The 25134-nt window shown below is 32.9% G+C and overlaps 1 protein-coding gene across 1 annotated transcript in view; it reads left to right on the top strand.

Moving 5' to 3' along the window:
- The window catches only part of LOC114328520 (SCY1-like protein 2), a 113236-nt gene that overhangs the window by 27999 nt on the left and 60103 nt on the right, over positions 1-25134 (top strand). The gene's annotated exons all lie outside the window — the stretch shown is intronic.

Below are 25134 nucleotides of genomic sequence, written 5' to 3'. Positions count from 1 at the left end.
TTATGTTGCAATGTGCATACCGCTTACCTGGTCGACAAATAACTCTTATAGGTGTCAATAAGAACTGCTTACCATATGTGCCTTTCTGTTTTTAAAGTTTTGTTAACTGTTATTTTTTCTTGTTAATTTAGTTTTGTTTCAGTTAAAACACATCTTAAAGAGTAAAACCACATATTTTCTTTATTTCTAAAGATATCAGGGATATTTAAAAAACAAAATTTTCACAAAACGTAAAACTACAATACGATTCCGGTGTATACTAACATTTTTGTACCTCGTCCGCCTTACAGGTAGGGATGGCAAAAACAAATTATACATCGATATATCGTATCATATGATACATCGAATGAAGATATCGATATACGATATATATTCATCATCATCATCATCATTTGGCTCTACAACTCTATGTGAGTCTTGGCCGCGTTTACTATTTCCCTCCATTGTTGTCGGTCCTGAGCAGCTATTTTCCATTGCTGTACTCCCATTTTGCGTATTGGAAAAATATATCGATATATCCTTGTGTAATTGATTAACAAATAAACTAACTCTTGTGAAGATTATTTTCTTGTGGCATTTTATGCAATTTACTACGTTCGTCTAATATACTTACCGCTGCACGTCATTATCTAAGTCAGAGATCTAAGTTGACATTGTTGCCCAATTACAAAAAATTCTTGAATTAATTTTAAATCAAATATATCACATAATTTTTGAGGAAGTGGATTGTACAACAAAACAAATTAATATTCAATGTAAATAAATAAAAACTTAGAAAACAAGAAATAGAAAACAAGAATTAAGTTATAATCTTACGTTAAAGTAAATAATAAAAAGAGTAAATATAATAAAACAAATACTTATAGCAAAGAATAAAAACAAATATGAAGTGTCATCACCGCAACTGTCAAATAAATGTTACCAATTTATGCCAAAATGTCACCTTCGTTCGATTACAGTTACAGTGTCTTCCGAACAAATGTGCTTCATAAAAACGCTTTATAATCCATTTATACAAATTAAATGAAACATATTATTGTGTATTTCTTTAAGTTAACATTAATAGAAATCTTCAAATATTATTTCTACGCGTATATAATAAAATATGTCTAGTGGCTGTAATTCCAGTGTATTCGGCAAAATTATTCTAAAAAAGAACACACCTACTGCCTAAATATTTCGTGTTGGTATCATGTGACGTCACTGGCTATGACGTACTGGATGACGTACAACGGTAAGTATTTAGACGGAGTATATTTTAGTTGGGAACAAGCCACAATTTAAGTTGAAAATTAAATTTATTTGACTTTTCGGTTTCCAAATCGGAAATCGTTATCAAAATACAAAACATTAATATATTAAACAAATTTTGTTTTTGTTGCTGATTAAAAAAAATCGTCTCTAATTATTTAATTTTATCTGATTCATTCATATTGACAATTCAGACATTATATTGTACATTATAAAGTAGATTTATTTATTAAGTTTATTAAAATGCAACCAAACATTATTGCAAGCATTAAATAAAATGCAGTTATAAAATTTCACAGAAATGTGAATTTTATGATGGTTCAGATAGACAGTTTGTCATATTGTACTACAACGGTACTATAGTCCTTTTCATGACCATTTTTCAGTGCGTAACAGTTTTTCGATTTCTCTCTAACGCATTAAATTGTATGACAGAAAAAAAAGGCACGTCGGTGATTACTTTGGTAATTATTCTAGTTCGCTGATTATTCTAGTTGTCGATAGATGGCGAATAATCAAAAAAGAATTATTTATTAAATAAAATAATAATATTATCAATATAATCTGTACAATTTATAAGACTATACAAATCAAAGAAAATACCATTTTATAAATGCAATAGACAAAATTGATTTGTTTTTATTCCAAATTGAAAATAAAATGTGACAACTGTCAGATTTAACTAAAGTGTCATGTTAGAATAAATGTCATAAATGTGTCTTATCACGGACTTACCTTTTTTTCTATAATTTGTGACGCACTGAAAAATGGTCATTAAAAGGGGAATACATGTATATATGTATTTTACTACTTGAAATTTCGGAAACCATCTTAAGGGTTATACAGGGTGTCCCGAAAAGATTGGTCATAAATTATACCACAGATTCTGGGGTCAAAAATAGTTCGATTGAACCTAACTTACCTTAGTACAAATGTGCTCATAAAAAAAGTTACAGCCCTTTGAAGTTACAAAATGAAAATCGATTTTTTTCAATATATCGAAAACTATTAAAGATTTTTTATTGAAAATGGACATGTATCATTCTTATAGCAGGAGCATAATTATAGTGAGATTTTTCCACCCCATAAAAAATTTATGGGGATTTTGTTCCCTTAAACCCTCCAAACTTTTGTATACGTTCCAATTAATTCATTATTGTGGTACCATTAGTTAAACAGAACGTTTTAAAAACTTTTTTGCCTCCTAGTATTTTTTCGATAAGCCATTTTTTTAATCGAGATGCGGCTTCTTTTTCAATATATTTACGTAAAAATTGTATGGGGGTTTTGTTCCTTTAAACCCCCTAAATGTTTGTGTACGTTCCAATTAAACTATTATTGTGGTACCATTAGTTAAACACAGTGTTTTTAAAACTTTTTCCTCTTAGTCTTTTTTTCATAAGTCACCTTTTATCGAGATGTAGCTTCTTTTTCAAAATATACCTAAAAATGTAAATTATAAATAAATTTTCAGATTATTAACAAGTCTCTATAATCGTACTTAACCATATACAAATACGCGGTGGATTCGACAAAAATTCAAAATATCTCGATAAACACTGGCTTATCAAAAAAGTACTAAAAGGCAAAAAAATTTTAAAAACATTGTGTTTAACTAATGGTGCCACAATAATAATTTAATTGGAACGTACGCAAAAGTTTCGGGGGGTTTAAGGGAACCAAACCCCCATAAAATTTTTATGGGGTGCACAAATTTCACTATAATTTTGTTTTAAGATGCTCCTGCTATAAGAATGATACATTTACATTTTCAATAAAAAATCTCTAATAGTTTTCGATATATTGAAAAAAATCGATTTTCATTTTGTAACTTCAAAGGGCTGTAACTTTTTTTGTATGCACTATTGTATATAGGTAAGTGAGGTTTTTTTTTGAGTGAATTTGATGGCCTTGGCCGGGCCAATTAGCCAGACATTTTGTTATTTTAAAAACAAACAAATTTGATTTTTCAATCAGAGGAATTTTTTCTGTATTTCTAACTCTAAATACATAACAAACTAACATTATTATCTACAATTATTAGCTAAATAATACTCTGTTTTGGTTGTTCATTTTTATTTGTAAATTTTTATTTTTTTTTGTATTTTTTTGCATTTTTTTTTGCATTTTTTTATATTGTTAATTTGTTTTTTTTTATTAATTTTTTATAAATTGTTTTTTTTTACTACGCTAAGACGTAAACCCGATTCATCCTCGCGGAGGTTTACATCTTCTTAGTTTTTTTTTATTTTTTCTGTTTTTTTCTTTTTTTTTTTTCTTTTCTTTTTCTCTTTTTTTTTTGTTCTTTTTTCAATTATAATATACAATAATTACTTAAATCTACAGGATTTAAAACAAAATAACAACAAAACAAACATGTTTGTTTTGTTTTAACAAACATGCCTGCTTTGTTTTAACAAAATTTCTTAAATACAGGGTAAATTTTATTGTGAGGTTCAATCAACCTATTTTTGACCCCAGAATCTATGTGGTATAATTTATGACCAATCTTTTCGGGACACCCTGTATTATTCAAATTATGTAGATACAACTGGTCGAAACATCTTGTTTGTAACGATAGTATACAGGGCATTCCAAAAATGTAAGGATTTAATTTATATTTTAAGATTTTATTATAATAATTGTATATCGTGACAATATGGTATATAATAGGTCTGGATCCCGCGTATGAAAAAAAAGTTGATTAATAGCAAGCTGAAAATTTGTTAATAGCTTAAGGGTGTCTAGTCGGATAAACTTTGATATATGGGAACACTAGGACAGGGGCAGTTTTAATTGTGGAACAGGTTAAAAATTTGGAACGGTCAGACCACGAAAACGGCACATTTATTTTGTCCGACAGAATAGACTTAAACTCTCCGAACAGAGATTAAACTCTCATGCAAAAGTTAGACTGCTATTTATCACCTGTCATAATTCCTGTCATTTGACATATTCTACATGTTCCACTCATTAAAACGCCCATTTGTTGATAAATAGCAGTCTGATTTTTGCATGAGAGTTTAATCTTTGTTCGGAGAGTTTAAGTCTGTTCTGTCGGACAAAATACATGTGCCGTTTTCGTGGTCTGACCGTTCCAAATTTTTAACCTGTTCCACAATTAAAACTTCCCCTGTTCCAGTGTTCGCATATATCAAAGTTTGTCTGACTAGACACCCTTAAGCTATTACCTAACAAATTTTCAGCTTGCTATTAATCAACTTTTTTTTCATACGCGGGATCCAGACCTATAATATATCCTATGTGGGCGATACATTGAATCTCAAATATCGATATATGTTCCGATATATCGAAAGTTGAATATCGATATAAAAATATCGATTAACTTTTAAAATATATCGATATATTTAATAAAAACATTTATTTTATTCCACCCGGTATAAGTAAAAAAAAGAAGATTGAGTAAACGTTTGCACAACTGTGTAAATACTAAAGAAAAATATAAAATAATAAAAAAAATTTAGCGGAATTCGTTAATCTGTTCACGAAAAAATCAACTATGAAAATGAGCATAATTTTCTATATCCCTAACTTTTGGCGAGCATTGTCAATGACGATTAAATTAGTCTGAAGTGAGAAAAGTATACCTATGTCAATTTGTTCATTTTTTTTAGTGCAAGGATCACTAAAGGTCGGGAAAGCACTTGGGCCCGAGTTATACCAGAAATTGTGAAGATAATCATAGAGGAAAAGCATCGTGGGTGAAAGAAATCATGAATGACCTGAGAAAGCAAAAATTCTCAGAAGCACCTTTTACGTATTCCCAAACCCGGGAAAGAACTTAGGGAACCTGGAGCTTTTAGACATATCTGCCTATTAAACACAATGGGCAAGATCTTGGAAGTACTTATAAAGACGAGACTAGAAAAAGAGGGCTTGTCTGAACGCCAATATGTGTTTCTTCTTCGTCCTATCCGTTTCGGATATTGGAAATGATATTGGCAATCATAACCTTGCTCGCTGCGGCTCAAAACAGTTCCGTTGAGGATGTCTTAAACCATGTTCTCAAATTCCTCAGCCATGACATTCTCCTTCTACCGGGTCCTCGCTTACCTTTGACTTTACCTTGCAATACGCCCAGCAGCACGGAGTAACGGTGCTGATTTCTCATAACATGTCCCAGATACTGCAATTTTATGCGTTTGATGGTAAACACAACTTCCGGTTTTTTCTTCATTCTTCCTAGAACTTTCTTGTTCGTGATCCTTGCAGTCCATGATATTCTCAGCATTCGTCTATAAAGCCACACCTTATATTCTTCCGTTGACTGTACTCGTTGATTCTGTCCATTATCCTCTGAAGTCCCTCTAAACTATGTGCTATCACCATGGTGTCGTCGGCATATCTAATATTGTTTACTCTTTTTCCATTTAGGAGGATGCCCTCGTCTACTCCGTATAGAGCCTCGTTAAAAATTCCCTCTGAGTATCTACATATTAAATATCAACGGCGATAGGATACATGCCTGTCTAACTCCACGTAGTATTTTTATGTGATCTGTTTCTTCTCCGTTAATTTTCATATATGCGGTCTGATTCCAGTAGAGTTATGAATTTATTCTGAGGTCTTTGTCATCCAAGTCTGCTTCTTTTAAAATGTTAATCATCTTTTGGTGTTGAACTCCACCTTGAATTTAGAATATGTGTTAAGGTAAGAGAAATTTGCAATAGGCGCAGTTAATTGGATTACATAATTAACTGCCACATGTAGAATGTCGTTGGTGGCCTTCCTTCTGGACATAAATAATGTCATCAACTATGCGAGCTGGATAGTAATAACTGATGGTCTAAGTCTAAGAGCTATAGCAACGTTTTCGAGAAAGTATTTTAAGACAGCTGATTCTTTAATATATTGTTCCCTATGCTTCCTCGAACACCGTACCGGCCATCTGGCTGCTGATACAGGTTGCGTTGATTACTGTGCAGCACACCTGTACAGGTAAATACAAAATCAGGGTGATTGATTAGTGTGATAAAGCTTAGTAGATCCGATATAGTAATAGATAGCAATAAAAGTTAATAACAAAAATTGGAGCCAACTTTGAGCTTCACATTACAAAATTAGTTAGAATGTTACAGGGTGTTCGATAACATAGTGGCAGACCAAACTTTTGTTTTTTTGAATGGAACACCCTATATTTTATTTTATATTCGAAATCTTATTAACTTCCCTATCACAAAAATATAAAGGTTTGTTATGTTACATAGGGCTTTTACAAAGTTATAACCAATTTTCTATGAAAATCGTAACAAGTTCAGCTCCCTGTATAAATAAAAATAAGCACAACAGCAATGGTTTATTGGTGCCACATTTTTTTGTTGATTGTCAAAATTTATAAAAATGGTTGATATTGCTAATTTTCTTTATATCGAATACAGGGTGAGTCAAAACGCAAGTACATTATTTTCTCAGTAATTTTAAATAGAACAGTCTAATTAATAACTTGCTCTGAAAAATGAAAATACATATCTCGAAAACTAACAAATTTAGACATAACGTAAAAAGTTAAAAAAATTAAAGTACGGTAATGGTACTTTTCGATAGTGGTATAAAATATTTAAATTTCTGAGAAAAGAATGTACTTGCGTTTTGACTCACCCTGTATTCGATATAAAGAAAATTAGCAATATCAACAATTCTTAAAAATTTTGACAATAAATAAAAAAATATGGCACCAATAAACCATTGCTGTTGTATCTTTATGTTGTATTTTTATTTATACAGGGAGCTGAACTTGTTACGATTTTCATAGAAAATTGGTTATAACTTTGTAAAAGCCCTATGTAACATAACAAACCTTTATATTTTTGTGATAGGGAAGTTAAGAGGATTTCGAACAAAAAAATAAAATGTAGGGTGTTCCATTAAAAAAAACATAAGTTTGGTCTGCCACTATGTTATCGAACACCCTGTAACATTCTAACTAATTTTATAATGTGAAGCTCAAAGTTGGCTACAATTTTTGTTATTAACTTTTATTGCTATCTATTACTATAGCGGATCTACTGAGCTTTATCACACTAATCAATCACTCTGTCATCAATTATTTAAAATTATTTTAAGACGAAAAATTTTTTTGTCATTACTTTTTAAACCACAGAAATGTCTGGCAATTATAATTCATATTTCTAATAATGTTTAAAGAGTAATGATAAAAAAAATTTTCGTTTAAAATAATTTTAAATTCGATATAGTTATCTGTACAAGTGTGCTGCGTAGTAATGAACGCAACTTGTATCAGTAGCCAGATGGCCGGTACGGTGTTCGAGGAAGCATAGGGAATAATATATATTAAAGAACCAGTTGTCTTAAAATACTTGTTTTTCCGACGTTGCTAGCTCTTGGTCCATGATATACTTGAGAAATGGGTCTAGGACGTTTCATCGCCGCCGTTTCGATGCCGCCAGTTCGATGCCGATGCCGGCCGATTCATCGCCAGTCAATTAATCGCTATCTGATATATTTCCGAATTTTCGACAGTTACAATTATTATTTATTTTTAGTATTAATTAAGAATTCTAGGAAATGCGAGATATGACGGCGATGAAATGGACTGGCGATGAACCGGCGGCATCGAAACGGCGGCGATGAAACGTCCCATTCCGTGAGAAATTGGAAGTATTCTCACATCTACAAAACTTTCAAGGAATAGATACTTTCAAGTAGGCGTATTAACATAGCGAGTGGAGATGTTATGCAGACATCGGCAGGATGCCACAGGGCTAGGTCCTAGAATGTTGCTCTGGAGCATCCTGTACACTGTACAGTGATATACCAGGAGATTTAGGAGACGGGACACAGGCTATAGCTTACGCGGATGACCTGGACTTCCTAGTAGAGCACAATGAAAACAGGCTTATAATGAACATAGCCAATTCTGCACTACAACAATAATTATGCCAACTGTAGGCGGCCTACAACAATAATTATGCCAACTGTAGGCGGCCTAGGTGCAAGAAAAAGAAGAATTCTGATGAAAGTGGTACACTCCACAATTCTATATGCGGCATCAAGTAACGAACAAACAAAAGTACAAACAAAGTTTAGAGAAGGGCTAAAGGTACCCCCTTCATGTTTAGCTGGGATACCATCAATACATCTGCGCAGATAAAAGAGAGAGCCAAAACATAGGCTGCATAATATTCACCAATGGACTGGAACTCACAGAGTAGGTATCTAGTTATAAAATTCTTCGCTTGCTGCTAAAAATAGAATTATTTAATCCTGACTATCTAACATCTCTATGTACTAAGAAGACAGCGTACGGTGGATGTTTGCACAGAAATGCACGACACCCTAGAAGAATATCACTTTTATATTATGTAGGTAAAGTCCTTTTCATGAGCATTTTTCAGTGCGTCACAAATGATAGAAAAAAAGGTAAGTCCGTGATAATACACATTTATAACATTTATTCTAACATGACATTTTAGTGAAATCTGACAGTTTTCACATTTTATTTGATTTGTATAGTCACAGAATAAATAACCACATCTGGTTATTTATTCTGTGGTATAGTCTTATAAATTGTACAGATTATATTCGTAGATATATTATATAATTCGTCGTTAATTTTTTTTTATTATAGCGCCATCTATCGACAACTAGAATAAATGTTATAAATGTCTCTAATCACAGACGTGCCTTTTTTTCTGTCACATACAATTTAATGCGTTAGAAGGAAATCGAAAAACTGTGACGCACTGAAATATGCTCATGAGAAAAAGAATAGAGTCCTTTTCGTTCGTGAGCATTTTTCAGTGCGTCACAGTTTTTCGATTTCTTTCGAACGCATTAAATTGTATGTGACAGAAAAAAGGCACGTTTGTGATTACAGACATTTTTTATAACATTTATTCTAGTTGTCGATAGATGGCGCTATAATCGAAAAAAAATATTTACGAATTATATATAATATATCTACGAATATAATCTGTACAATTTATAAGACTATACAAATCAAAGAAAATACCATTTTATAAATGCAATAAACACAATTGATTTGTTTTTATGCCAAATTGCAAATAAAATGTGACAACTGTCAGATTTAACTAAAATGTCACGTTAGCATAAATGTTATAAATGTGTATTATCACGGACTTACCTTTTTTTCTATCATTTGTGACGCCCTGAAAAATGCTCATGAAAAGGACTTTATCTTGCATACCTACTACATTTTGAGATAGGTACATAATTTTATATTTTTAATTATATGGTATTTCGATTAGGTAGTCACGATCATTCAAAACTATGTGACACCATTTCACTTTGTGGCAATTTGTTTGTGGTGATTGATACCTACAAGTAATTTCATTCGTGACTTGAAATTAATTTTGGGTACATATACATAGGTACATTGTTTCTAAAACAAACTCTGAAAGATAAATTTTAGTCCATATACGGTTAGTGGGTAGTCTTTCACAAGTATTTTAACAGTTTCTCTGGTAAAGTTTAATATTTTAAACAGTTTTGTTTGTTCCATAAAAGAACACAATACCTATAATTAAGAAATTAAGTACCTAGGTTCTTGAAGTTATTTTCAATAAAAGAAACAATCTATTTTTTCCGAAACCATGAATCAACAAATTTTTTTGTCATATTTATATATTGATTTTTATGTTATAAAAATCCCCTTTAGACCTGAATAAAAGCGACACACATATTAAAATTGTTTATTAAAAGGATAACTGGTTAATTTGTTTGATGAAGACAGGTTTCACTAAGACAGGTTTAAATAACATGAATTATCAATATTTTATTTTAATTTTTAAATATTAAACGTGAGGAAAATAAATTCAATTTGAATTTACTAATCATAATGGTTGATTAGTGAATATATCTACCTAATCTCCCAATCTATGAAATAAGAGACAGACAAACACAAGTTGCAAATATATATAAAAACGAAATAAGAAATGCGCTAAAAAGAAAGCAGAACTGCTAAAACACGCTCTTATTCGACCTCAATGAAAGATATAAAGCAAATATTTAACAAATGTTTATTTAATTGAAAAATATCGAAGGAATGAAAAATGACCATTATTGATTGTATGATTGCTTTTATTATTTCTTCCTTTACAATAACAATATTTCAGGTATCTTTCATTGAGATTCATGTAAACCACTCTTTTTATATAGACTTCTTGTAATATAAGATAATTAGTTATCAAATGACGACTGAAAAAAAACATTTTCGTAAATAAAACCTATTAATCTTATTTATGGTTCTTCTCATTAAAGATTAACATCTTCAGCAGGTAAAATACATTCCAACGAATTCTTCTTGTTATATCTAAAACAAGTTTGGTATTCGCACTGCTTTTTTGGGGATTTTTGCTGACGTAGGAGATGCAGTTTTTCGGGTCAGCCGTGACCTACAAAAGATTCACTTTTAATGCAGGCAGGTAACTATGTACCTATATTTAACTGAAGAGATAGGGGAGCAGGGGGCTAGTTGTAACAATTTTCATAAAATCAAATATATCTTAACAGCCATTTTCCCAATTTTCACTAATTAAACACTAAACGCTAGTTTAACTCTTTCTGAATAAAATTGAACTGAAGAAAAGTTAAGAAGACTGTTATTTTTTAATCAACTAGCATTTTACCAAAAAAAGTGCATTGTTATAACTTACCCCGCGCTTGGGGCTAGTTGTAACATCTATTGGGGCAGGCACAGAATAAATAACCACACAGAAGCGAAACTCCTGCCGAAAACGTAGCATAATTTTTCATGCTCATGTTGTCAACGTAACTGGTGCAACCTCACTTTTGCGACTGACGTGACAGTAGTTGTTTATAGTTAAATTTTATATTTATATATGTTTTATGTTATATTTTATAGTTAAATTTTATATTTCATATTTAATTAATAACTACTTGTCAAAAATATTACCTAATTTGGAATGGTCTATTCCTTAGAACATCAATTTCTATTCTGTGACTGTGCACAAGGTCAAATATTTCGGTCCCAACAAAATCAATGGAAACGACAGTCAGATTCGCTTCTGTGTGGTTATTTATTCTGTGGGGCAGGTTGTAACATTATGAAAATTCGAATTTTTTGGAATATTTCGAAGAAAATACCAACGTTGGTCGTGTTGAAAGATGTTGCTCGACTTAATAAGGTGGCTTCTGGTGTTCTTAAATATAAATATAGATTTCTACGCATAAAATTTTAGACCCAATCTGGACCAACTGTATAATTTTGATACCAAGGAGAAGGAAGTTGCTTAGCACTGAGTTTCACAGCATATTGGTAAGGCAGTTTTCGCATCTTCATGGGAATTAGTCCAAAATATACTTCGGTGCACTTCAGAATATACGAAGCCATTGTACTTTCTTCTTCGGCTGTAAAAACTATCCCTGGTTTAGTACAGCCTACTTAATGTTTTCCTTTTTTTCTATATCGTTATAAAGATACATGACACAGTCCGTGTTGTTTTACTTGATTGCTTTATGCTACATTGATTATCTAAAATTTCCGCTGAACCTAACTAGTAGACTTCACTTCCTGGCTTTGAGTTGCTCTTTCTGATTTTCTTTTATGTTGTCTCGTTCTGAACTATTACTAAACTAAATGATACGTTTTTATATTGTAGAAATAAATTTAGTAAGATTCGGCGCAATTTGTAATATGTTACAACAAGCCCCAACGTTTTGTTACAACATACCCCGTAGCACACTTTTGTATATTTATTAAAATAACTGTTACCCGTTATTTTAATAAATAAACTGTAAAAATATCTTGTTAATCGTAAAATCGTTAAGCAACATCAAAGTATAACTAAATTTAGAAAAGAAATGAACACCGAAAGATTCATTTCCGTTTAAAACAATAGCGATAACCAAAAATTTTATGAGAGTCAAATTTTAAATTACCTCATCCAAATGAAGCACGGTGCACAAAACTACTATTTGCAACTATCGGAGGATGGTTGGCTAGACGGTGTCATTTGCAGGGCGATAAGAGAATAAAATTGAGTCAGCTGAATTAGTTAAAAACGGTCAAATAACCTATGAAAAAGCCGTGTAACTACTTACCCCTGTTACAACAAGCCCCTTGTTCCCCTACTTAATCGATCCTCTGTGACAGAATAACTCTTTTAGATATAAAATTTCAAGTTGTTTTCGTTTAATATTTATAAGACTGATACGAAATTCACAGTAATCACAGAGACACGTTGTTTCTCTTACGTCGCGTCTTTTTTGTTGTTGGAGGATCTCAAATTTTTTATTGCCAATCTCGTATAAAAAAGGTTTTAAATTCTATCTGTCCAGTTCATAGACCTTATTTTATTTAGCGTATGGCATTTTGACATATTTAAAAGTATAACAAGTATCAAAACTTTATTATTCAGCCAATCACGTTCACTGTTGGACGTAGGCCTCTCTCAGTTTCTTCCAATGTTCTCCACACTGCACAACTTTTTTTTATTAAATTTTGCAAATTTACAATCTGCTATTAAAAGCTATTAGTAAATGTGAGTATTGCAAATACATGAGAGGAGAAATCCCAGGCAACCAAATAACGTTTACAAAACGTTAAAAAGACGTCATAATTATTACCAAAACACGTGAATTTGTCACACCATAATTGACGTCATTTTAACCGTTTTAAATACGTGATATCAAAAACGTAGTTTTTAGGTCGTTTTTTAGATTTGTTTTTCATTTTATAGTTTTTAAAAATACACATTAATTATTCGTATGGGCATTGTTGGCATTGCAATTTTTCCATTTAACTGTTTTAAATTTAGCGCATAGGCTAAAAACCAAATGGAAAACTCTAAAATGCATACAATTATACAATTACAAAATACCCACAATGCAATATTTTACATTTTTGATATAGGTATACTTACTGTATAAAACTGAAACAACATATAAACTAATAAATAATTTATTAACAAATTATCCAGCATAATATCTTAATTAAATGCTGTACATTAAATCAAAAAGAATAATGAACAAATTGTTGGGAATACCTACATACAGTAGTACATGAGCATCATTTTTCTTCACCATCTCATAGCTATATCTTGTAGACTGCTAAAGCAATCTTAGACGGCTAAAAATTAATTTAATTAGACTCGGTAACACATAATTAGTTCATTAACAGAAAATAACCCAAACACATAACCTCAAAAGTTAGCAAGAAGAATTACCTACTGCGTGTATTAAACTAACTCACCTGAGCAAAACGAATTAACATCTCTTAATTAACACGCTTCTTCAACTACATAATTATCTAAATGAAACGTCTTATTTTACCAAACAAAGTACGTAAACAATTAATGAAAAATTTCTTATAACCATTTCACGCTATAAACGAAATCGTTTGGAGTCAAAGTCAATAAGCTCCTCCCAATTTTGTGACGACAGATTAGGCTGTCTGAAGAAAACGTTTTTTTAAAACGTATTTTAATGTCATTAATCTTACGTATTTAAAATCACCTACAAAAGACGGCTATATGACGCAATTCAAACACGTGTATATATTCAACCAAAAACTGACGTTTCCTCGACGTTATTGACGTCACTTGGTTGCATGGGATCCACTGATAACACTCCCAATACTAACATACTAACAGCAAGTTAAATTAATGTTTGATTATAATTTGAAAGGAAAATTGAAATGAAAATTAAAATTAAAGAATAAAATCTGTTGGCCAATGTCTTTGCAATCTTCGTCTGACTTCTGGTTGGAGATGTAGTTGTCTTGCTTCCTCGTTGGGGTGGGCTGGCAGATGTTCTAAATAATTTCTTGTTAGTCTGCTGATTTCGTTAGCATCAACTTGTAGCCAGTTTCCCGCTACTTTTTTCACGTGTCGATTCATCTAGTCTGTGGTTGTCATCGGCCCCTTCTATAGTTTCTGGGATTCCATGATTCTTCTTTTCCATCGTATATCTTGTGTTTTACTAAGTGCTCTGTCCAGTTCCACTTAAGCGTCGTGGTTTTCCGATGACGTCTTGATGATTCCTGATTTGTTGGTTTGTTATGTGGTCTCGAAGGCTCAGGTACGTCTTGATGATTCCTGATTTGTTGGTTTGTTATGTGGTCTCGAAGGCTCAGGTACGTTCAGACCTTGTAGGTACGTTCCACGGCTCTAATTACCTACTGCATGTGACAATGGAGATCCCATGGAATGGAGATCACATAGAACATGTGCATTGAGGCTTACAAGAATCGAGCTCTGTATGATTCACAGATGCAGCTAGGTTTTCTCTCAATCCTAATTCAAGAAGAGTGAGAGTTTGGAGGGAACATGGTTGACAAAAGAGAGTCAGACATGTGCACTGTGCAGGGTGTTCGTTCATATAGTGGTTTACAAGTTATGATGTGGGATGGACTAATTTTTTATATTCTCTAACTGTTCCCGTTTGTGTCGAAGACACTTTCTTCTTCTTCTTTTGTATAGACATGACTCTGTTCCTTCAATGTGCCTCTAGTAAGTTGTCGTTCCATCATTTCCGTGGTCTTCCTACTGATCGTCTTCCTATTGGGGAACCGTCTCTTGCCGTCCTTACTACTTTATTTGTTGACATTCGGCTTATATGGTCATTCCATTCTATTCTTCTGTTTCTTACCCAGTTATTAATGTTGTCCACCTTGCATCTCCGTCGTATATCTGTACTTCTAGCTCTGTCCCATAGAGTCTTACCATCGATTTTTCGGAGGGATTTCATCTCCGCTGTCTCGAGCAATATTTTTGTCCTCTCTGTGTCGGGTCGTGTTTCTGCCGCGTAGGGCGTAGGTATGTCATTTGGTCTGATGACTCTTTTGTAAATTCTGCCTTTCATTTCTTTTTCGGTATTTTTATTTCTCCATATTGTGTCATTCAGGCAACCTACGGCTCTGTTTGCTCTATTCAGTTGATCTTCCACTTCTATTTCGAGCCTTCCGTAGCTAGATAGTGTGATGCTTAGATATTTAAACTGTAACGATACGAAAACACTTCAATTTTTTATTAGCTTTCAGCTGTTGCAGAAAGCATTATCTTTCATTTTACCCTGTATATCATACACGTAATATTCGTTAAAAAATTACGCCGTCAAAAATTCCTAAGTAAGAATCGTAATGTTCCTGCGCTTTAGCGTAGATTGATTTGTGTGTCATTTTTCTTACAGTCTCAAGAATGTTTATGCGATATGGACTATTCGAGAATTTAGGTGTTTACACAAGTGTCTGTTCCCTTGCGGTAAACAAAAAATACGACTGAACCTTGAGTGGGTCATTAGTGTTCACCATAAATCTGATCGACTTTAAGATTCTCTTTAGAGTTAATTCGTTTTCCGTGTCAACTCGCATCCAAAGTAAACATTGAGAAATTGATCGAGGTTATCCAATAGCTCTGTTTGTTGTTCGTATTACTTAAGTCAGCTTAATTAGGAATGAATTATGATCAATCTTTTGGCGTGATCTAATGGAAACATCTAGCAAATGTAAACACTTTAAAACTTATTTATTTTCCAAACTAATAATTCGCATACTCAGGATTTAACCAAAAGAATGACGACGCAAAAATATAAATCGTCGTATTCTGTTCTGATTTGCTAAACATTGTGTCATGCAAAACCACAGGGCTTAGCATTGGTTAATATTTGTCATCTGGAATCACGGTATCTCATTTTTGATTGGCTGGACTAACGTTTTATGATATATTTGGGAGAGATGGTGCTTTTCAGGGCTGTTCTTGTTTCTGTAATTGGTTTTGGATTCGTCAATTATTTTGTCATGAAAAGGACAATATTTTCTTGATTGGTTGATCGGATCATGAGTGTGGGCTGGAGGAAAGGTGGTATGTTTTCTGGGGTAGGAGCGTTGAGGAGGTAGCTAGGATGATCATTATCGATCAGCCAACGATGTAGAGAGGTCGAACTTCTGATTGTGCAGTGTCCAGTGATGTCTTCGTAAAACACTGGGAGAGTTTGCACTTAGGTGCAATTATGGAGATCGTCGATTTAGCTACAAAGTTTGATGGTCGGTAGTCAACGACCTTCATTTCGGTCTGGAGGACGCCCCTGTTCCTTTTGGAACACATTTCATATTGGTCAAGCAGTTCTTATTAGTAATCATGATGAAATGAAGTCGTGCTTTTACGTCACAACAAGTTATATAAGTTACAAAAACAAGTAAAGCATTGCTGAACTTTTCAAACTAAATACTCCTGTAAATTCGAGATTGTACCACATCAGTATTGTATTTTTGTAGTAGTAAAGTGAAAAGTGCTACGACCGTATATCTGGACTTTGCGTTGGAAGCTGCAGAACATTAAAGCAGAGACACAATGGTACCTACTTAATATTGTATTTATTTGTATTTGTGGACAATACCTCTTAAAAATGTAAAAACCAGAAAGAGGTCAACCTTAATTTCTTTTTTTATAATTTTGTTTGTTTAATAAATAGCATTAATTTTTAATCATGTTGGCTTGTTACTAATTATCCATCTCCCTTCTCTCTGGTCAACTGAGTGGGAAATAATAAGGTAGGTTTTATTTATCTTTTTTATCTTTATTACATATCTTTATATGAATTTATATTTATCTTGAAATGATTATTTTTATTTAGTTACCTTTTAATTTGTTTGGTTTATTTAAAGAGTTTTTCTTTGTCTTCCCTTTCAAAACTAAAAGATCAAAGTAGCGCCCTTTCGGCTTTATATTGATTAATTTTTTTATTAAATTTTTTTGTCCATTGTGTCCTAGTTTAGCTCTAGTAGCTATTTGCCTTTTTTTTTGTGTTTGTCTATTTTTTGTCTCTATTTCCCAGCTAATAAGAAAATGTAAAGAACCACACCCACATATCTACCCGATTCTGAGCAACGGAGCCTTCGTTCATCCCTTATGTGTTGACAACTTCTTCTTCTTTCCATTTTATTGCCACACATATTTATGGCACCCAACTTTAGGGCTTTGCCTTCTTTTATTTGTCCACCTTGTTCCTTGTTAATGTCACACATAAATATGTCGCCCAAGCTAGGGGCCTTAAGCATAGTCTTATTAGCTTTATTGTAGTTAATTTTTTATACAAATTTCTGTCTATTTATGTTACGAGGGGATATCGGAGTTATACAGTTTCGTTGGATTTAATTTAACAATAAATCTCTGTTTCCTCTACTTCTTTGCTTTCTGTTTGTGAAAATAGTTATTATTTTCAAAATTTACTGTTTTTTAATGCTACCTTAATTATTTATTTCTTACGACTAAGAGAAGGGATAATAAATATTTGTTTTTAATTGTCTTTCATATTTACTTTTATAATGTTGTACACATGTTTGGTTTAATTGTTTAAATTTATTATGCGTAACAAAGAATTTTTGTAAATGGCTTGTACATTGTTATGCATCTTATAAGGTATATTGAAAATTTCAGCAAATTTTAATTCTGGATTTACTGTCAATTTATACCGAGATTTTTTTAAAACCTTTTTATTGCTAAAGACTGCTTAATTATTAATTTTTTAATTAAATTTTTCAAAAAACTGAAACGGTTTTTCAGATTTAATTTTTTGTCTCCCTTTGTCAATCCCAATTGACATTTGATTTCGTCTTGTTACTTTATTGTTTTTAATCTTTTGATATACTAATATGAGGTTCATTATTTGTTTGTGCTTTTACCGAACTAAATTAACGTTTCGTTTAGAGATCGTGTATTACCTTTTAGTAGGTCTATTTTTATTCTAATATGTTTGCTTTTGTCAATTAGTTCAATGTGTAGATATATAAATATTTCGTCACTTACGTAAATTGACCCCTGTTTATGATATCATCAGAATTCGTAGACTCTCATTGATAGTACGAGAGCTTGGGAGAAATTTTTGGAATTTATTTTACATCCGTATGTTTTTCAATTATTTTGTTGATACAAGAATCTGACGATAATTGTCGTTTATTTCATTGTTTTAGTTGCAATTTGTTAACTAATTACAACGGTGAAACCCCTATGATTTTTCTATCAGTTAATTTAGTGTCTTTTTTGGGTCATATATCGTGGTAGATGTTTGTTAATTGGTGCTTGAATATTTCTTTGTGGTTTAATTTTTTTTGTTTTCTTGAGATGCTCTCTGAAACATACAGGGGCCGTGACTCTCTGATTTGTTGTATCTCAGGATATATTTGTTGTTGATTGATGTTGTTGATTTGAGTTGACATTTTTTTTGTGGTCCTAATTATATTTATTAGACCAATTTTTTTTGGGTATAGCCCATTTTGAGTTTGTTTTTTTGTCAACCCAGTTTTTAGACCACTTTGATAGTTCTAGTATGACAGCCCTGGGCACTAAGGCTATCTTCTCCCGGTGAGGGTGGTTATCCCTTATCCGAGGGGTGGAATAATTGATACGCTTACTTGTTGAGTTGGTTTATTTACACTCGCATTAGTATAAGCTGGTAGCACCGCACCCAAAGAACATCTCGTGTAGGAAGAGACACTATCTTTAATGTCGAAATATTACGTCTGATCACCAAAATAGAATGACGAATGTCTCATATAATAATAAAGAATTCCCTTGTTATAGTTTAACTGTTTATATATTTAGAATTGCCTATTCAGCATCGACCATGAAAAGTGTTTATAATTGACTCTGCAATTATTAGTGAATCGTGATCTTGGCTAACAATATTTATATAATCGAATGAAGGTTGTAATGTTGTTATGGTGACATAAATACTGAAAGTAATTATCGTAGATAATTACAGGGTGTTTTTAAGATATATCTACTGAGTACAGATGAATTCTTGTACACCTTCCCTTTTTAGGAATTTTCCGACTACGGGGAGGGAAATTTGCAAGTCGTACTACCAACCCATACTGTGTTGTAATCAATACAAAAAATTTATTTTATATACAAACTTCCTAAGCCTACGCAAATACATAAATAATATAAAATGTTCGTTTAACAACATTGTTTCGTAACACTTGTCACTCACTGTGTTTTCGGATTGTAAGCATATAATCTATTCTTATGTATTTCCTTGATTTTATTGTTTTCTATTCTGATTTTACAATTAACGTTATTTACTTCTGTTATTGTGAAAGGACCTACATAAAGACTATCAAACTTACCATTCTCTTCCCTTTTTACAAGGACTAGGTCTCCTATTTTAAAGTGTTGTGGTGTCGCTTTGAGCTTATTCTTTTCTTGCCGCTCTTTTTTGTGTTTTAATAAGAAGGTTCTGGCTCTCTCGTGTGCGCTTTGTAGTTTGTATCGTAACTCATTGTAGTAGGCATCTATATTGTAACATGGTTGAATCTCCTGTGTAAGGTCTTCCGGTAGATTAACCTTCCTGCCATATAACAGTTCGAACGGTGTGTATCCATGATACGCGTTAGGGGTTGTATTGTAGCAGTATGTGAACATTCTGCAACACACATCCCAATTTTCTCTGTCTTCGTCTATGAATGCTCTTACGTACTCGTTCAACGTTCTGTGTAGTTTTTCACAACTTCCAATGGACTGTGGGTGGTATGCCGTTGAAAAGTTGTGTTCTATTTTTAATAGCTTTGTTAATTCCTGCATTACTTCGTTCTTATACTCTGTGCCTTGGTCTGTTCTTATTTGCTTCATGAGTCCGTATGTTGGTATGAAATGATCAAAGATTCCTCTTGCTATTGTCTCTGCTTCTTTATTGCACACTGGTATGCTGACCGCGTATTTTGTCAGTTCGCACAACATTGTGATACAGTATTTATTACCTTCATTACTTCTCGTGAATGGACCTATTGTATCTATGTATACTATGTCCCATGGTTTGGAAGATGTGTCCGATATCACGAACTCTTCGACATGTGTTCTTTTCGGTTTGTTAATTTGACATTTGTGGCATTGTTTTACGTATTTTCTTACGTCTTTTTCCAAATTTTTCCATCGGAATCTTGCCTTTAGCTTCTTAATTAGTCTGTTATTCCCTACGTGTCCTCCGAACATCGGGTGATTATGGTATTCTTCTATCAATCTGTGTTTTTCTTTGTCATCTTTTATTGTTTCTGGTACTTCACATATGTATATTTCTATATTCTTCAATTTTTTATTTCCTTCTTTAATAAATTCATCAATTGTGCACATTTTAAAAATAATATCATTTACGTATATTTTTACTTTACGTACTGCATTCTCTACCGCCAGCTTATCAAGCTGTACCAACGCTTGGTTTAAATCGAAACGATTCAATCCTGTGGCTATGCTTTTGCTGCATTTTATTTTGTTTTTGGCCCTAATGCTCAGTCTTGGTGAGATTAGTTCTGCTCCAAAGGACAAAATTGGTAGTCTATGCGCCTCTAAATTATTTAGTACCTTCCTTACTGTCTGTTTGGTGGCTTCTGGCTGTAGTGCGAGTTCACTTTCAGCCTTTGTTTGTCTTGCTTCTTTCTCCTTTTCTTTTGCTTGAGCTCTTGTTATAGCTAGTATATGGGCGTTGTCTATGTATAGGTTTTTTAGTTAATGCAATGTTATTCTTGAAAGGCTGTCTGCGTAGTTACTTTTCCCTGTTATATACTCTATTTCGAAGTCATATTCTTCTAGGTCTAATCTGATCCTCGTGAGTTTTGAGGTTGGTTCTTTCATTGCAAATAGGTGTGTCAAAGGTTTATGGTCTGTTTTTACTTTGAATGTTGGTGCTCCATATAGATAACATTTAAAATAATTAATTCCCCAATGAATCGCTAGTAATTCCTTAACGATTATAGGTTTATTACATTCTCCTTTACTAAAACTTCTTGATGCATATGCTATAGGTAGGTCAATTCCGTTGTAATCTTGACTTAGGATTGCTGAACAACTCTCATTGGATGCGTCTGTTGTTAAGATAAACTGTTTGTTGAAATCAGGATATTTTAAAATTGGTGGTTTCGTCAGAGATGCTTTAAGCTTTTTGAATGCTTTTTCACACTCCTCGGTCCACGAAAATTCTACTCCTTTCCTCGATAATTTGTTGAGTGGTCTGCATATTTCCGCAAAATTTTTAATAAAACGTCTGTAATAGTTGCAAAATGCTACAAATCTCTTTGTTTCTTCCGCTGTCTTAGGTGTCGGATATTGTTCAATTGCTGCATACTTCGCTTTGTCTGGTGATACTCCCTCTTGAGAAAGATCATGTCCTAAATATGTTACTTCCCTTCTAAAGAATTGACATTTTCCTGGGTTAAGTTTCAAATTGAATTTTCGACATGTCTCGAATGTCTTTTTCAGGTTGTCTAAGTGATGTTTTTCGGATATTCCAATTACTACGATATCGTCCATGTAAAGAAATGCTTTGTCTGGTGTTAATCCTGAAAATGCTATTGACATCATTCTTGAAAAGCTATTTGGGCTTACATTTAATCCAAAAGGTAATCTGGTAAATTGAAATGCTCCATTTTCTGTGCTGAACGATGTGTATTTTCTCGATGATTTTTCTAATGGTATCTGGTGAAAGCCTGACATTAAGTCTATAACTGAAAACCATTTTGCTCTTCCTAGTTGATCTAATATCGAATCTATTCTTGGTAATGGAAATTTGTCTGTAACTATCTTCTTGTTCAGTTGTCTAAAATCTATGCATAATCTCCATGCTTTTCCTCCATCTATAGCTTTTTTCGGTACCAGTACTACTGGGCTGTTGTACTCGGATGTAGATGGTTCTATGATTCCTTGGTCTCTTAGGTTTTGTACTTGTCGATTTAATTCCTCTGTTTGCGCATGAGGTGTCCTATAATTCTTGATATATACCGGAGTTTGGTTTTTAACTCTTAGTTTTTGTTCGTAGAAATTGTTACAGGTTAACATATCATGCCTTAGGGCGAATATGTCTGAATATTCTTCGCATAACGATACTAAGTTGTCTCGTATGTATTCTGGTATGTCTAATTTCAGTGATTCTCGTAATTCTTTTTTTCTGTCCTTGCTGTCGTTGACTAGCCTATATATATTGAATAGTTTAATATCCAACGTCCTGATTGTGCTTGCGTCTACATTTACTGTTTCGTACGTTGTGTTCAAAATTTTGATGTATGGATTATTACTTGAAATAATTGCTCTTGCTATGAATATTCCTGGTTGTATTTCTTGCTGTTCCACTATCCTGTCTTTCTTTAACGTTTGAAAAATTTTTACGATTCTGTAAATTTCACATCTAGGCGGTATTATTATGGTGTCATTGTCTATATTATCCAGAATTTTCGTACTAATGTAACAATCGTTGTCCTCTTTAATGTGCATTTTAAGGTTTGCGTAATCTAGTATACATTGAAAGTTAGAAATAAAGTCTCTCCCAATGATTCCGTCTGTTGGAATTGGAAAGTTAGGTTCTACCAATTGAAAGATGTGTTCGAATCGAGTTCCTTTTACTTCGAGTGTTGTCTCAACTTCTCCCATTGTTTGCAACTCTCCTTTAGTGACTCCTTTTATTTTCGCCTTTGTGTTTGGTTTCACCTGTTCCTTCATAAAATCTTGTGAACATTTTAGTATTGAAATGTCAGCTCCTGTGTCTATGATAAAAGTGCTTGTGTTTTCAAGAATTCCTGTTTTCATTCGTACAAAGTTCGTTAGGTTTAGGTCGAAGTTGTAAATGTTATATTTTATTTCTGCCTGTGTGCTTCCAACTTGTTGTTCATTCAAAACCCCAACTGCTGGTTTTCTTGCTCTTCTTGACTGTCCTCTATTTCTAGTAATCTTACGTTCCTGTTACGTCCGCCTCTCTGGTTTCCTCTGTATGTTTGATTGTTAAATTGTCTGTATCCTCTGTTCGAATAATTTCGTTGATTGTCCGTTGCTTCTCCTTCGTTCCGTTGTCCGAAGTTATTTCTTCTTCCTCTGTCATATTTGTTATGGTATCCTCTTCTGTATTGCTGCTGTCCTCTCCTATTCTCGTAGTTTGTCCTATAATTTAAGACTCTTCCTTGTGCATTTTCTTCAGTCGTATCGATCGACAAAAATTTAGATACTACTTCCTGCGGTGATGTAAAGTTACCTGCTTCCAGTATTATCTTAGCTTTCTCTGCATTAGCGTTTCGTTTCATTGTTGTTACTACAGCTTCCGTCGTATATTTCTTTGCTAAGTCAAGTGGCATTCCTTCCGCTATGTATGCTACTTTTAATTGTTCTGCTAACTCTTCCACTTCAGATGCGTACACTGCTGCATCTCTATGCCCTTGCCTTTTTTTGGCTAATTTGGCTATTAAATTCTTCGGATTATCACCTTTTAATTCTTTCTTTAGTACTTCAGCTATCCGTGGAATTGTATCTTCTGTGGTTATTAGGTTCCTAGCCTTATTGGTGAGTCGCGTTTTTATTAGCGTTACAGCTGTGTCTTCATGACCTTCTGCCAATTTTCCAAGTAGTTCTAATGCGTCTAAAAATGGTTGTAATTTCCCTGCGCTTCCATCGAACTCGTTGGGCAATATCTTGCTTGCGATATTCAAAAATTCATTGATTGTCAAAGCCATGTTTAATATTGTTATATCTTGTTTTATGTCACCTTTTTTCTCTTTTATTTCGTCGTTAATTATTTCTTCTTCTCCTTCCTCGTCGCTTTTTCCTTCTTCTATTTCCTCATCGCTTTGTTCCTCTTCAACTTCCTTGTCGATTGGTTGATGTATTGAACTTGGAACCACTGTTCTCACATTTACTGCTTGAAATGATCGTATAACTTTGTCTCTGATTTTTCCAAAATATTTGTTGCACGATTCCCTTTGTTTGTCCGAAATTGCTTCCCAGTTTTTCCTAGTCAATTGTGTGAACTTGTTATAAGCTTTAATTAGCTGTGTCGTTACTTCTTCCTTTATGTCCTTAGATTTCGGAACTTTTTTCTTTAAGACTCTTCTGCTTTGCCTGTCTATTTCTTGTGCAATTTCCTCAACTATTTTGACAAAATCTTCCCAAGTAACTTTGTTGCTACTCATTTATACATAATTTTTTTCTTTCTTTTTTTTTCAGCTTCTGCACTTCTTAGCGAAAATATAAATTCGATAGTCTTACGGTGTATATAGATATGTAGTATATAGATATATAGTAAAAAATATATAGAGATAAAATAATACGTCAATATATGGTAAAAATATGTAAAAATTGCAGTAGTAATAAAAATTCAAAAATAAATAACGTTATATTAACCCTTGTAAATAAGTAGTTAGAATAATAATTTAAATGTATTATGCATATAGCGTATATTTGTTATATCGTATATTTATTTTGATAGGTATATTTACGATAGCAAATATTAAGATCATAAAAATTGCAAAAATGTACTGAAAATCAGTAGTCAAATAATAAATGAATAAAAGTCAGCAAGGATAAAGTATACGTTGATAAATATGTAAAAAATCATATAAAATTGTATCATTGCGTCCTATAATAACTTAATAGGAGGGTAAAAAAATCTTTTTATATTGATAAATATTGGTAATAGAATAGAATAATTAAGTAAAAATAGGTAAACTTGAAACATATATTAATGTAATTAAGGTAGCACATAATGTTTATACTTTATACTTTATATTAATCAGGAAATACCATAAAAATAGCTAATATGGACTTACCACTTTTACGCGTCTTTGTTCGTATCACAAGTCCTCGCTGCACGTTCCATAGCATTGTCCATTTTCCATTGTCCCACGATGTTCCATCTCCATACTATTCCATTTTCAGCTCCGCGTCGGCCTGATGTCTCCATCCATTTTACATATACCACACTGTTGTCTAAGGTGGTCTAGGTGCCTGAACATTGACGTGTTTCTTCATACCTGTCCTGTTCACCAGTCCTGAGTTCTTCCCTGATCCTGGCAGGGTCGCCATATGACAGCCCTGGGCACTAAGGCTATCTTCTCCCGGTGAGGGTGGTTATCCCTTATCCGAGGGGTGGAATAATTGATACGCTTACTTGTTG

Source organism: Diabrotica virgifera, chromosome 2 (genome assembly GCF_917563875.1).
Source record: "Diabrotica virgifera virgifera chromosome 2, PGI_DIABVI_V3a".
Lineage (NCBI taxonomy): Eukaryota > Metazoa > Arthropoda > Insecta > Coleoptera > Chrysomelidae > Diabrotica > Diabrotica virgifera.
Note: the sequence above shows the minus strand (reverse complement) of the source record. Positions and strands in the feature narration are given on the sequence as shown.